Source organism: Staurois parvus, unplaced genomic scaffold, assembly GCF_062004578.1.
Source record: "Staurois parvus isolate SC_StPar_1 unplaced genomic scaffold, SC_StPar_1.0 ptg002290l, whole genome shotgun sequence".
Taxonomy (NCBI): Eukaryota; Metazoa; Chordata; class Amphibia; order Anura; family Ranidae; genus Staurois; species Staurois parvus.
This window is the reverse complement of record NW_028320086.1, coordinates 66,535-81,604: the sequence shown is the minus strand read 5'-3', so window position 1 is coordinate 81,604 and position 15,070 is coordinate 66,535. Positions and strand designations below refer to the sequence as shown.

Genomic DNA, 15,070 nt, shown 5'->3' with positions numbered 1-15,070 from the left:
GTAGAAGCCATCCTCTCTTTAACTTCAGCTTTTTCACAGATGGCATCAAGTTACCATCCAAAATTTGCTGAAATTTTATTGAATCCATTTTTCCTTCTACTCGTGAGATGTTCCCTGTGCCACTGGCTGCAACACAACCCCAAAGCATGATTGATCCAACCCCATGCTTAACAGTTGGACAGAGGTTCTTTTCATTCAATTCTGTGCCCCTTCTTCTCCAAACGTACCTTTGCTCATTCCGGCCAAAAAGTTCAATTTTAACCTCATCGGTCCACAGAACTTGTTTCCAAAATGCATCAGGCTTGTCTATATGTTCATTTGCAAAGTTCAAACGATGATTTTTGTGGTGAGGACGTAGAAGAGGTTTTCTTCTGATGACTCTTCCATGAAGACCATATTTGTACAAGTATCTCTTTATAGTGGAATAGTGTACCACAACTCCAGTGTCTGCCAGATCTTTCTGGAGGGATCGTGCAGTCAAACGTGGGTTTTGAATTGTTTTTCTCACAATCCTGCGAGCTGTTCTGTCTGATATTTTTCTTGGTCTTCCAGATCTTGCTTTAACTTCCACTGTTCCTGATGACTGCCATTTCTTAATGACATTCCTAACAGAGGATATTGACATCTGAAAACGCTTTGCTATCTTCTTATAGCCTTCTCCAGCTTTGTGAGCGTCAACTATTTTCAGTTTCAGTTTTCTAGACAACTGCTTAGAAGAACCCATGGTGCTGATTGTTGGGGCAAGGTCAGATGAGTCTGGGCATTTCAAACCTTTGAGATTGACATCATCTGGTCTTCCCAGACGATGATTGAGAACAATCCATGACATTGGCAGGTCTCAGCTTGGCAAAGGGGGCAGTGCATGCTATAAATTCTGCAGGGTGCCCAAACTTTTGCAGACGCCATTTTTTTGTTTTCTGTTATTTTGAAAGTGTAAATGATGGAAATAAAATCTAACTTTTGTTGATATATTATAAGAATGTCTATTCTGTAATTTGATGCCTTTTGGAGATTTTTCCATCTTTCCTTGGCTTCTTTATGCACATTAATTAAAATATTTAGCTGGGGTGCCCAAACTTTCGATCCCCACTGTAAGTATTCTCAGCCTTCACTCAGTACTTTGTTGAAGCCCCTTTAGCACCAATTCCAGCCTCAAGTTGTTTGGAGTACGATGCTACAAGCTCGGCTCATCTATTTTTGGGCAATTTCTCCCATTCTTCTTTGCAGGTCCTCTCAAGCTCCAACGGAACGTTCAGGTTAAATCGGCTAAATACATTCCAGGTAGGGACGGACTGACAACTCATGGGGTCCCCGGGCAATAGGGGATCATGGGGCCCCTGTGTCCTTGCCCAAACTCAAAAAAGCCTATGAAAAAGGTACCAGGGGCAACTCATGGGGCCCCCTACTGACCCCGGGCCCTCGGGCAGTGCCGAGTTTCCAAATGGTCAGTCCGCCCCTGATTCCAGGTGTAAACAGTAATCAAAATTTTACTGTTTAGTTACAGCCTGAGTAGCAAAGCCTGTCCCCTTCCAGCATGCTTCAGAGAGGCACCTTGCACTCTATGTGGAAGCTGTAATCTCTATTCAGGAGTCCAACGTACACTATATTGCCAAAGATATTGGGCCCCCCTCCAAATGTGATTCGGGTGTTCCAATCCCCTTCAAATCATGTGATTCAGGTGTTCCAATCCCCTCCCAATCATGTGATTCATGTGTTCCAATCCCCTCCCAATCATGTGATTCAGGTGTTCCAATCCCCTCCCTATCATGTGATTCAGGTGTTCCAATCCCCTCCCAATCATGTGATTCATGTGTTCCAATCCCCTCCCAATCATGTGATTCAGGTGTTCCAATCCCCTCCCTATCATGTGATTCAGGTGTTCCAATCCCCTCCCAATCATCTGATTCAGGTGTTCCAATCGCCTCCATATCATGTGATTCAGGTGTTCCAATCCCCTCCCAATCATGTAATTCAGGTGTTCCAATCCCCTTCATATCATGTGATTCAGGTGTTCCAATCCCCTCCATGGACACAGGTGTATACAATCCATCCCCTAGGCATGCAGACTGCTTCTACAAACATTGGTGAAAGAATGGGTCGCTCTCAGGAGCTCAGTGACTCCAAGCGTGGTCCCGTGATAGGTAGCCACCCAGGCAACCAGGGGCAGACTGACAACTCATGGGGCCCCTGGGCAATAGGGGATCATGGGGCCCCTGTGTCCTTACCCAAACTCAAAAAAGCCTATGAAAAAGGTACCAGGGGCATCTCATGGGGCCCCCTACTGACCCCGGGCCCTCGGGCAGTGCCCGAGTTTCCAAATGGTCAGTCTGCCCCTGATATATATATATATTTGTAACACATCCCATCCCCCCTGACTGATAGAATGTCAGTGAAGTTCTGATTAGGGGTCCCAAGGGTTAAATTTCAGACTCTGGCCTAGGGGAGGGGAGGCAAGACTGAAGGTTTGTTCAGCACATCTGTCACCAGATATCATTGTGGGATTTTCCAAATGGTCAGTCCGCCCCTGGTTATTATATTTCTATTTATTCTAGATTGGGAAAAGTAAGATAAACAGACTTTTATAGTCTATGTGACTACATATGTATGTAAATATATACAGTATATCTTGTTTTTTTCTGTATATTCTAGCAACATGTGGTAGTAATTAGTCATAATTTGGCTAGCTAGCTTCCCCCCCCCATCTCTTGGGTAGGAGCTAAAGTTCCACTAAGAAGAGGATTGTAAGAATCAATTTCATACATGTGAAGCATACAAGATTTATACTGTAATATTTCTTGATTAGGATATTTATCTACGATATAACTTTATATTAAGAATACTTTTGGGAGATATATTTATTTATTTCAGGTACTTATATAGCGCTGTCAATTTACGCAGTGCTTTACATATATATTGTACATTCACATCAGTCCCTAACCCTCAAGGGGCGTACAATCTAAGGTCCCTAACTCGTAGTAGTAGAGTAATAGAAATCCAACAGACCCAACAGTCATGACATGCATGCTGCTGATTCTGTGTCACTGAATCACTCATTGAAAGGGGCGTGTTCAAAATAATAGCAGTGTGGAGTTCTATTAGTGAGGTCATTCATTCTTTGAAAAACAGGTGGCAATTATTGCCCTTATTTAAGGAAGGAAGGCAGCAAATGTTGCACATGCTGGTTACAGTGCATTTCTCTCTGAAATTCTGAGGAAAATGGGTCGTTCCAGACATTGTTCATAAGAACAGCGTACCGCGATTAAAAAGTTGATTGGAGAGGGGAAAACATATAAAGAAGTGCAGAAAATGATCGGCTGCTCAGCTAAAATGATCACAAATGCTTTAAAATGGCAACCAAAACCTGAAAGACGCGGAAGAAAGCGAAAAACTACCATTGGAATGGATAGAAGAATAGCCAAAATGGCGCGGACTCAGCCAACAATCAGCTCCAGGAAGATGAAAGAAGGTGTGACGTTCCCTGTGAGGACTGTTACAATTAGAAGACGCCGATGTGAAGCCAAGCTATCTGCAAGAAGTCCCCGCAAAGTCCCACTGTTGGAGAAAAGACATGTGCTGAAGAGGTTACAATCTGCCAAAGAGCACATTGACCGGCCTAAAGAGAAATGGCGCAACATTTTGTGGGCTGATGAAAGTAAGATTGTTCTTTTTGGGTCTAGTGGGTGGAGACAGTTTGTCAGACGACCCCCAAACACTGAATTCAAGCCACAGTACACTGTGAAGACCGTGAAGCATGGTGGTGCAAGCATCATGATATGGGGATGTTTCTCATACTACGGTGTTGGTCCTATTTATCGCATACCAGGGATCATGGATCAGTTTGAATACATCAGAATACTTGAAGAGGTCATGCTGCCTTATGCTGAAGAGGAAATGCCCTTGAAATGGGTGTTCCAACAAGACAACGACCCCAAACACACCAGTAAACGTGCGACATCTTGGTTCCAGACCAACAAGATGGACGTTATGGAGTGGCCAGCCCAATCCCCGGATCTTCATCCAATAGAAAACTTGTGGGGTGACATCAAAAATGCTGTTTCTGAGGCCAAACCAAGAAATAGAGAAGAACTGTGGAATGTGGTCCAATCATCCTGGGCTGGAATACCTGATCACAGGGGCCAGAAGTTGGGGGACTCCATGCAACACAGATGTACAGCAGTTCTCAGAAACAGTGCGACTACAACCAAATATTCATGAAGTCATTCAAAGGAAAGCAAAATCTTCAAACATTTCTCAGTTTATATAGTGAATGTTTGAGTTTGTAAAGAAGAATACAAACACGGCCATTTTTTTGAACCGTCTAATATTCACTTTTCTTCCATTTTTTTAGAGGAACAACACAAATTTGATGTATTTTTCTTCATGTTGTGATTTGGAATAGAATGTGTCGTGTTCCCAATGCATTTGTGTGGATGGAAATAAAAGCTATTAGAAGGATTTTCAGCTTTATTCACTTTTTTCAACACACTGCTATTATTTTGAACACAACTGTATATATATATATATATATCAGGGGCGGACTGACAAATCATGGGGCCCCCGGGCAATAGGGGATCATGGGGCCCCTGTATTGTTGCCCAAACTCAATAAAACCTATGAAAAAGGTACCAGGGGCATCTCATGGGGCCCCCTACTGACCCTGGGCCCTCGGGCAGTGCCCGAGTTTCCAAATAGTCAGTCCGCCCCTGATATATATATATATATATATATATATATATTTGTAACACATCCCATCCCCCCTGACTGATAGAACGTCAGTGAAGTTCTGATTAGAGGTCCCAAGGGTTAAATTTCAGACTCTGGCCTAGGGGAGGGGAGGCAAGGCTGAAGGTTTGTTCAACACATCTGTCACCAGATATCATTGTGGGACTATAAGGCCAGGTTCACACTAGCATCAGTCAGGCGTTTGAGAAGCGTTTTTACCGCTTCTGAAACGCCTATGAAAATTCTGCACATGGCAGCACACTGTGGTGTTCACACTGAAGCATTAGCGTCGAATCGCGTTGCGTCGCGGCAAAACTGATGCCTCATGACAAGTCAGGAGGAGTTGAAGCTTCCCATTCAAGTCTATGGTGCCGCTCCTCAAACGCCTGGCAGGCGGTGGCGGGGTGGTTGCGAGGCATTTGCGGAGCATTAACACCATTTAACTTCATTATAGGCGTTTGTGGTGCGGTTTTAGCGCTTGGCAAACGCCTATCAAACGCCACGCATAGGGCGTTTGGGGAGCGTTTGAAGAGTGTTAAAAACTCTTCCCAAATACCTGTCTAATGCTATAGGGGCGTTTGGCAAGAGTTAGAAATAAAGTCAAAAGTGAGCGAGCCCTAATGCCCCGTACAAACGATAAGAAAATCGTCTGAAAAATTTAGCGGAACCGCTGATCGAACGATTTTCTCTTGGTTGATGAGCGGGATGTTTTAACCGATATTGTGAACGAAAAAATCTGGTTGAACAACAGTGAGAAATGTTGTCGTTTCGCATACGAACGACCGATTTTCTATGCGGCGATATGACGGTCGTATGAAAAAAAATAGAAGATGACACGGATGTTGATGTCCACGGAATCTTCGTAGACACGAAAAATCCAAATGTTAACAGTAGATCGGCCGAATGAGATGATGAAACCAGAATTCTGCGCATTATATTTTATGTATCACTATGTATAGAGGTCATGTAATAAACGATATTATACTCATTGCTGGTCATTGTTGTGTATATCACGCGTTCAGGCCGGAAGGGCGTGGCCAGGGGTGGACTGACCATTTGGGTACTCGGGCACTGCCCGAGGGCAGGGATCAGTTGGGGGCCCCATGAGATGCCCCTGGTACCTTTTCATAGACTTTTTTGGTTGTGGTCTGAGTGTGGGCGAGGACACAGGGGTCCCATGATCCTCTATTGCCCGGGGGCCCCATGAGATGCGTCATTTTAAATGGTTTTAGGTCTGTGTGTATTGTCTCATACTGAGGTGATGGTAAACCAGGGCGAATGCCCATATGTCATATTCATTTGTGTGTAATAAAGCATAATTTTTGGAAATTATTCCCTTAGTGTCACGTTCTGTTCATTATGCAGCCGCTTTTCTGTGAATCTCTTTTCACAACCCTCCTTTTTTGTATGCCCCATGAGATGCCCCTGGTACCATTCATAGACTTTTTTGGGTGTGGTCTGAGTGTGGGTGAGGACATAGGGGCCCCATGATCCCCTATTGCCCGGGGGCCCCATGAGTTGTCAGTCCGCCCCTGGGTGTGGCTACAAGGTCACACGCACACCGCATCACTTCCACTTGTATGGAAGATGTCGATACTACGTATTGCTCGACGAATGATTGTTTTAGATTGGTTAATGTGGGCCACGATTTCAAACAACGAACGAAGGCCTCTAGCTGGGTCGTCGGATGACCGATCAGTCGATTTTCTAATCGTGTATTCCCACCATAAGAAACAGAAAGGAAAACCAGCCCACTTTTAGGAGAAGGTGGGGGCTGAATTGTTCCTTAGGGCTCATGTACACTGCAGCTGATAAACTCGCGTTTAGGAGCTGTTCATCGTTTTTTTCAGCAGCCCCTGAACTCTCCCTAATGTTCTCCTATGTGTCCGTGTATACATCTTCATTTACAGTCAGTTGAGTTTACAGTCGTTTTTTTGAATGCAACAAACTTGCGTTCAGATGTCGATTTTATCAGCATTTCAAATGCAAAACGCTTGTAAACGCGGCTAAACGCAGCAAATTGCATTTATAAGTGTTTGCGTTTTTTCATCAGAGCCTTTTTTCATCATGAAAAATGTATGCAAAGAGTTTTCAAGGTGCTCAGATGGACAAAACACTGAACACAGGATGTTCCTACCAAGCTTGTCACACATTGTAATGACCAATTCACACCTCAGACCTCTCCCACTGTCAGGGCAGGAGCTGAGGAACGGACAGGCAGGCCTAACAATGTAACGCACTGGCTGACGACAACCACCACCCACAGACCGAAGTCCCTCAGGGCACGGAGTCTAAGTCCCAGGCTGCCCTTCACCAGGGCCCCTGATGGTGGGGATGGACTTGACGCAGCCAGGAACCAGGTCGCGGCCCCCGAGACACCTCAGCTGCGGTAATGGCCGCCGCCAATGGCGTGTAGCTGGTGGAAGAAATAAAAGAGTAGTCAGACAAGCCGGGGTCAACAACAATAGGACAAAACAGTACAGGACAGCAGACGAGAATCACAGGTCACAAGCCGGGTTCAGCAACAGAGGGTCAGATCAAAGGAGAATACAAAGAATAGTCAAGTCACAAGCCGAATCAGAATACCAGGAGAGTCACGAGAGTCAGAACAGAGTAATAGTAACACAAAGACACAAGACACAAGTGCAAAGAGCATGTGCGGGCCACAGGCTTATATGTCATCAGCCACGCCCCTCTGGGGGGTGGACCTCAGAGACCTGAAGGCATAAAAAGGACTCCCATCATGCACAGCAGAATCCAAGATGGACGCCAGCACATGGAGTAACATAACCTCAGGAAAAAGGTAGGACCTTGACAGTACCTCCTCCTCAAGGGCCCCTCCCCCTCCGCGGCTCAACAAAAGGTTTCTGAGGAAAGCGGGTATGAAAAGCGCGGAGGAGGGCAGGAGCATGGACATCCGCGGAAGGAACCCAGGAACGCTCCTCAGGACTATAACCGCGCCAATGAACCAGGAACTGTAATCGACCACGCACCAATCGAGAGTCCAGGATCCGGCTCACCTCATACTCCTCATGACCGTCAACCCGGACAGGACGGGGCCGAGGCAGAGAGGTAGTGAAGCGATTGCAGATCAGAGGTTTCAACAGGGAAATATGAAAGATATTGGAGATCCGCATCCCAGACGGAAGGGCAAGGGCATAGGCCACCGGATTCACTTTGCGGAGAATGAGGAAAGGACCAACAAAACGGGGAGCTAGTTTGGGTGTGGGCACCCGAAGATTGAGGTTGCGAGTAGACAACCACACCCGATCGCCGACCTGGTATGAAGGAGCAGGCAACCGTCTGCGATCAGCCTGGAACTTTTGGCGCTGAGCTGAGTCCCTCAAGGCCCTCTGGATCTGCCCCCATGAAGAACGCAGGGCAGCAAGATGGTTCTCCACAGCCGGAATGTCCTGTGGTGAGAACCTCTCAGGTAATACTGCGGGTTGGAACCCATAGTTGGCCATGAAGGGCGACATCCCGGAGGAGGAGTTGACCGCCGAGTTCCTGGCAAACTCTGCCCAAGGCAGGAGATCGGCCCAATCGTCCTGATGGTCTGAAATATAACATCGAAGGAATTGTTCTAAGGCCTGATTGGAACGCTCCGCAGCCCCATTGGACTGCGGGTGGTAGGCTGAGGAAAAGGAGAGACTAATACCCAACTGGGAGCAGAAGGCGCGCCAGAATCTGGACACGAACTGACTCCCGCGGTCCGAGACAATCACCTTAGGCAACCCATGCAGGCGAAAAATCTCCCTGGAAAAGACCGTGGCCAGTTCTTGCGCTGTTGGTAATTTCCTGAGTGGAATGCAATGGCACATCTTGGAAAACCGATCGACGATTATGAGGATGACCGTATGACCCCGAGACACCGGGAGGTCTACAATAAAGTCCATACCTAGGTGTGACCCATTGGGAATGGGTTGCAGAAGACCCAAAGGGAGATGCCGTGGAGACTTATTCTGGGCACAGATCGAACATGCCGCTACATAAGAGGCAATGTCGGCACGGAGGGTTGGCCACCAGAATAAGCGAGAGACGACCCAACACAGCTGGTTCTTCCCCGGATGCCCGGCAGTTTTGGCGTTATGGTAGGTACGCAGCAGGCGGGTGCGCAATCCCTCGGGTACAAAACATCTACCCTCCGGCTTCCCAGGGGGAGCATCAGATTGAGCCGCCAAAATCTGCTCCCCAAGAGGAGAGGTCAGACTGGTGCGAATGGCAGCCAGGATCTGATCTGGAGGAATAACTGAGATTGGCTCAGAGTCTTCCCTGGACAACTCAGAGTATTGCCGTGATAACGCATCAGCCCTGACATTCTTGGAACCAGGCAAATATGAAACCACATAGTTGAAGCGTGACAAGAACAGAGCCCATCTGGCCTGGCGGGGTGTCAATCTTTTGGCCTCCGAAAGATAAGTCAGGTTCTTATGATCGGTAAGAATGAGGACCGGAACCGCGGAGCCCTCGAGCAGGTGCCTCCATTCCTTGAGAGCCAGAATGATTGCCAACAACTCCCTATCTCCAATCTGGTAGTTGCACTCTGCAGAGGAAAGCTTCCTGGAGTAGAACCCACAGGGAAGTAGGGGTCCATCGGGCGACCGACGTTGAAACAGGAGAGCGCCTACTCCCGTCTCGGATGCATCAACCTCAAGGACGAAGGGCAATCCAGGATCGGGATGAGACAGTATCGGAGCCGACGCGAAGGCGGATTTCAGAGCCTCAAACGCTACGATGGCCTCGGGTGGCCACTCGTGAGGATTACTGCCCTTCTTGGTTAGGTCTGAGAGAGGCTTTGCCAGCGTCTTTGCCAGCGTGGAGAAGTTCCGGATGAACTTCCTATAGTAGTTGGTGAAGGAATTAGCCTTTCAGCATTACCATACCGCCATTTTGTCTCTTAGCCTAAGATCTGCCATTTTAAAGATAAGTATCCATCTTAAGACTTATGTCAGTACTTAAAGATGAATTTGTGTTTTAAGACTGTTTCTTACTTTCGATAAGAGTCTGAGGTTCCTCTTTTCCCTTCAGATGTAACTTCCTTTTTTCCTCTACCTAGCACAAGACTGAAAGTCTGCGGTGGGCTTTTTCCTGTTGCAAGAGTATTAATAACTTTAGCCAGTGTGAAATAGGGAAGTTGTCTACTTTCTATACTAATGCTTGACGCATATAATAATAATTAACATAAATGCTAAATGATTGGGCATTACTGACGTATGTAATATTCTGATTGGTCAATGCATACCTGTCAATTGATTGGTTCTTATATTTCCATGTATTGTTTTAAGTTTCATATATAAGTTTGAACACGGAAGAATAAATTCAGTTCCTTCTGAGATATCACCTTGTGTCTGTGTGCAATTTCCTATATCTCAAAGGGAACTCCGGGCCTGAGGACAGACATTGATCAGGGCCAGGGGACTGACGGGAGTCGGTAGCTACAGGAAGGAACGAGAGGAGCCAATTCCTTTCAATTGGGGGCTCGTGTCCGGGATGAGATAATCATCCTTTTCGGTAAGTAAGATTTTTTTGTCATTCTGTCAATTAGTCTGTCTTGCCGGTAAGGCTCTGATTGAAATCTCATGCCCTTAGGTAGCACTGGGCTTCGCGTCTTAAGACGCCAGTGGCCAGGCGCAAAGTGCTGTGGGGAGCACAAGGTCTTTTGGAAAAGACCAGGAGCAGTTTTGGAAACTGCACAGTCTCTTATGAGAAGGGGCTGAAAAGAGTTTCTCTGAGAAGAAACCAGAAAAAGTCCGGGGTTGATCCATTCTGTCCTGCAACTCTTTGCTTTTCTTCCTATCGCATAGAAGTATAAGATAATTTGTTTGTGTGACACAAGTGCCCAGTTGGTAAGTGTATGGGCCAGCGGTTACTGAAGGTATTGTCAACTTCCGTTGTAAGACGCACCACCCCTTTAGCTAGGCCTTATTGGCTGATGACCTAGAGAAGGTGATAGCATGGTGACACGGAGTTGGGTGCCTATGTGAATGTCTTGTTCAAATTGTGTTGTAGGCTTATTGTTAGAAAAGTGGGAGTTAGTCAGAGTCAGGATATTATTAGACGGGAGTCGGTAGCTACAGGAAGGAACGAGAGGAGCCAATTCCTTTCAGTTGGCAAAACCCAAAAAGCGCTGAATGGGCCGAAGACCACTGGGACGAGGCCACTGCAGAACCGCCGAAACCTTCTGAGGGTCCATGGAGAATCCCTCCGCAGAAATGATGTAGCCTAAAAAGGCAACTTGCGATCGATGGAATTCGCACTTCTCAAGTTTACAAAAAAGTTTGTTCTCACGTAATCGTTGCAGCACCTGCTTGACATCCTGGATATGGGACTCCATGGAGGCAGAGTAAACCAGGATGTCATCCAAGTAAACTACCACGCACTGCTGCAACAAGTCACGAAGGACATCATTTATGAATTCCTAAAAAACTGCGGGCGCGTTACACAACCCGAAGGGCATCACCAGGTATTCGTAGTGACCGGTTCTGGTGTTAAACGCGGTCTTCCACTCATCCCCCTGTTTGATCCGTACGAGGTTGTACGCCGCCCTAAGGTCAAGTTTGGTAAAGACTGTTGCTCCCTTAAGGCGGTCGAATAACTCAGTAATCAAGGGAATCAGGTAGGTATTCTTAGTGGTGATTCGATTAAGACCCCTATAATCAATGCAAGGCCTCAATTCACCACCCTTCTTCTTTACAAAGAAAAAGCCCGCTCCTGCTGGGGAAGTAGACTTACGAATGTGCCCCCGGGAAAGCGCATCCACAACGTACTCCTCCATGGCCTTATTCTCCGCAATCGAGAGAGGATACACCCTGCCACGCGGAGGAGTGGCACCGGGTTGCAAGGATATGGCGCAGTCGTAAGGACGATGAGCAGGTAAGGCACCAGCGCGTACCTTATCAAACACGTCCCGGTACTCCCCATAATCAGTGGGCAACGCAGAGTCCGAGGAGGCACACAACACCTTAACCGGCCCACGGATGCACCCGGCCCCACACTGTGGAGACCACGAGAGAATCTCGGCAGTTTGCCAATTGAAGGTTGGATTGTGCATCTGGAGCCAGGGATACCCCAAAACCACCGAATAGTGCGGAGAAGAAATCACCTGGAAACAGGCCAACTCCCTGTGAACAGCCCCAATAGCTACTTCCACTGGCACAGTCTCGTGGGTAACCTGCGGTGGTTGCAGGGGCCTGCCATCTATCGCCTCGAGAACCAATGGGGTAACTCGAGCCTGCAGGGGAATGGAGTGCTGGGCAGCAAACGAGCTGTCCATAAACAACCCGCCGGCCCCAGAATCTACCAACGCCTGGGCCGTCCCCGAGCCCTCCGCCCAAGAGAGGACAACGGTGATCAGTGGCTTATCTCTGCGGAACGCCGGGGACGAGGAGACTCCACCCAAGATCTGTCCCCGACAGGATCTCAGGTGCGAGCGTTTCCCGGACGGACTGGACAGGACTGCCGAAAGTGCCCACCAAGACCACAGTACAGGCAGCGACCCTCCCGACGCCGAGCGGCCCACTCCCCCTCGGAAAGGCGAGCAAACCCCAGCTGCATGGGCTCACCACCAGACAATCCATCCCCAGGAGGCGTGGGAGGAGAGGGAGGAACGGGTGGGACAGAAAACGCAGGTGCCAGTCGATTGGAAGGCCTCCGCAGGCGTTCCTTGAGTGAAGGCCTCTCCCTAAGCCTGGTGTCAATCAGGATCAGGAAAGAGATGAGCTCCTCCAACACCACAGGCAGTTCCTTAGCTGCAATCTCGTCCTTCAATGTGTCAGAAAGACCATGGGAAAACGCAGCCACCAGAGCCTCATTGTTCCAACCGACCTCTGCCGCCAGGGTACGAAACTCTATGGCGTACTCGGCCACGGTCCGTGAACCCTGATGCATGGTCATGAGCAGCTTGGCCGCCGAGGCGGACTGAGCCGGTACATCGAATACCCTACGGAAGGCATCGACAAAACCGGAAAAATCTTGAATCACCGGGTCGTTTCTCTCCCATAAGGGATTTGCCCAGGCCAAGGCCTTGTCTGAGAGTAGTGAAATTAGGAACCCAACCTTTGACCTCTCAGACGGGAAGGCGTGGGGTATTAATTCAAAATAAATACCCACCTGGTTGAGGAACCTACGACACTGACTCGGCTCACCCCCAAAGCGCTGTGGAAGAGGGGCAGAGCCAGTCATACCTCTGGGTGCTGCTGATGCAGCCACCGAGGTGGTGGACGCAATAGGCGGAGAAGCAGCGGGAGAGACCACCGGAGTGACTACCAGCCTAATAGCACCAGGAGCAAGGTGTGCAGTGCGTGCAAGCAGAGTTTGCAACGCCTGAGCGAACTGATCCAACAGGTGATCCTGTTGATCGAGTCTGGCGACTAGCGTTGGGAGCGAAGGCGTGCCTGCACCGTCAGGGTTCATGGCACTTGTGTAATGTCAGGGCAGGGGCCGAGGAATGGACAGGCAGGCCTAACAATGTAACGCACTGGCTGACGACAACCACCACCCACAGACCAAAGTCCCTCAGGGCGCGGAGTCTAAGTCCCAGGCTGCCCTTCACCAGGGCCCCTGATGGTGGGGATGGACGTGACACAGCCAGGAACCAGGTCGCGGCCCCCGAGACACCTCAGCTGCGGTAATGGCCGCCGCCAATGGCGTGTAGCTGGTGGAAGAAACAAAAGAGTAGTCAGACAAGCCGGGGTCAACAACAACAGAACAAAACAGTACAGGACAGCAGACGAGAATCACAGGTCACAAGCCGGGTTCAGCAACAGAGGGTCAGATCAAAGGAGAATACAAAGAATAGTCAAGTCACAAGCCGAATCAGAATACCAGGAGAGCCACGAGAGTCAGAACAGAGTAATAGTAACACAAAGACACAAGTGCAAAGAGCATGTGCGGGCCACAGGCTTATATGTCATCAGCCACGCCCCTCTGGGGGGTGGACCTCAGAGACCTGAAGGCATAAAAAGGATTCCCATCATGCACAGCAGAATCCAAGATGGACGCCAGCACATGGAGTAACATAACCTCAGGGAAAGGTAGGACCTTGACACCCACCCTTGGAAACAAAAGATATGTTAATGACCATTCACACCTCAGACCTCTCCCACCCCTGGAAACAAAAAGATATGTTAATGACCATTCACACCTCAGACCTCTCCCACCCTTGGAAACACAAGATATGTTAATGACCATTCACACCTCAGACCTCTCCCACCCTTGGAAACAAAAGATATGTTAATGACCATTCACACCTCAGACCTCTCCCACCCTTGGAAACAAAAGATATGTTAATGACCATTCACACCTCAGACCTCTCCCACCCTTGGAAACAAAAGATATGTTAATGACCATTCACACCTCAGACCTCTCCCACCCTTGGAAACAAAAAATATGTTAATGACCATTCACACCTCTCCCACCCTTGGAAACAAAAGATTTGTTAATGACCATTCACACCTCAGACCTTTCCCACCCTTGGAAACAAAAGATATGTTAATGACCATTCACACCTCAGACCTCTCCCACCCTTGGAAACAAAAGATATGTTAATGACCATTCACACCCCAGACCTCTCCCACCCTTGGAAACAAAAGATGTGTTAATGACCATTCACACCCGAGACCTCTCCCACCCTTGGAAACAAAAGATATGTTAATGACCATTCACACCACAGACCTCTCCCACCCTTGGAAACAAAAGATGTGTTAATGACCATTCACACCCGAGACCTCTCCCACCCTTGGAAACAAAAGATATGTTAATGACCATTCACACCTCAGACCTCTCCCACCCTTGGAAACAAAAAATATGTTAATGAACATTCACACCTCTCCCACCCTTGGAAACAAAAGATTTGTTAATGACCATTCACACCTCAGACCTCTCCCACCCTTGGAAACAAAAGATATGTTAATGACCATTCACACCTCAGACCTCTCCCACCCTTGGAAACAAAACATATGTTAATGACCATTCACACCCGAGACCTCTCCCACCCTTGGAAACAAAAGATATGTTAATGACCATTCACACCTCAGACCTCTCCCACCCTTGGAAACAAAAGATATGTTAATGACCATTCACACCTCAAATTCCTCATGAAGACCCCCTGCCAGGTGACCTTAATGACTCCCTCCACCAGACACCTTTCCCACCCTTGGAAACAAAAGAAATGTTAATGAGCAACTCACACCTAATTATCTCAACACATACTGCTGTCTCTGCTTCTACTCTCTGTATTTCTCTGAAACACACCTCAGACCTCTCCCACCCTTGGAAACAAAAAATATGTTAATGACCATTCACACCTCTCCCACCCTTGGAAACAAAAGATTTGTTAATGACCATTCAA

At 47.9% G+C, this 15,070-nt stretch overlaps 1 protein-coding gene across 1 annotated transcript in view; it reads right to left on the bottom strand.

Moving 5' to 3' along the window:
- The window catches only part of LOC149431335 (cytochrome P450 2C3-like), a 92,040-nt gene that overhangs the window by 67,610 nt on the left and 9,360 nt on the right, over positions 1 to 15,070 (bottom strand). The window lies entirely within an intron of this gene.